The sequence below is a fragment of the Arachis duranensis genome, chromosome 5, assembly GCF_000817695.3.
Source record: "Arachis duranensis cultivar V14167 chromosome 5, aradu.V14167.gnm2.J7QH, whole genome shotgun sequence".
Lineage (NCBI taxonomy): Eukaryota > Viridiplantae > Streptophyta > Magnoliopsida > Fabales > Fabaceae > Arachis > Arachis duranensis.
This window is the reverse complement of record NC_029776.3, coordinates 66237485-66238446: the sequence shown is the minus strand read 5'-3', so window position 1 is coordinate 66238446 and position 962 is coordinate 66237485.

Below are 962 nucleotides of genomic sequence, written 5' to 3'. Positions count from 1 at the left end.
GTGTTTTCTTTTTTTTTTAATTATATATTTTTTTATTAAAGTTAAAGTAAGGGTAATTTAGCAATAAAAATAAAAATTTTATTAAAAATGACGATTTTAATACCAAATGAAACGTTAGGGATGATTTTAAATCCAAAATAACATTTGGGACGAATTTGATTTTGATCCTAAAACTTAGGGACGAAAACAGTACTTATCCCTTTTTTTATGAGTTGACAATTAAAAATAAAAGAAAAGCAAAGAGAAGAAAAAAAAAGAAAACACGATGGCTAGAGACTAAGAGACTAAACCAACAACGTCGTTCATCATCATCATCATCATCATCATCATCATCATCATCATCATCATCATCATCATCATCATCATCATCATCATCATCATTATTATTATTATTATTTTCTCTAATTATAAATCTTCTTATAATAATTCTTTGATAAAATATTTTTGGGTCTCATAGATTTTTTTCATTCTTTTGCTAAAAATAATATGTATTAGGAAAAAATATACAAATTAAATTTTAAAATAATAAGATATGAAAAAGGAAACCATTAAATTGAGATCTAGAATTTATTTTGATAGATTTAAAATCTTTGTATTATTTTTATTGAAAATTTTAAATACTATTTAAAAATTTAAGATTTTTATCTCATTGTTCTTAAATTATACATTATACCATGTATTTTGATGAAGAGTTTTATTTTTTTAAAAAAGGTGTGACATTATATAATTTTTTTGGATATAAAGAGTTTATGAAGTTGGAATGAGTAACAAAATTCATTATATATGTCTTATAACATACAAACTTTCAGAATTTTTAGGACAATGTAATTGACAAACTTTTAGTTTCAAAACAAACTTCTATGGTACTTTTTATATTTTATTTGATTCCTTTATATAATTTTTCTTTGATTTTATCAATTATTTATGATCATAATAATTCATCACAAATTTGTTTTATATGT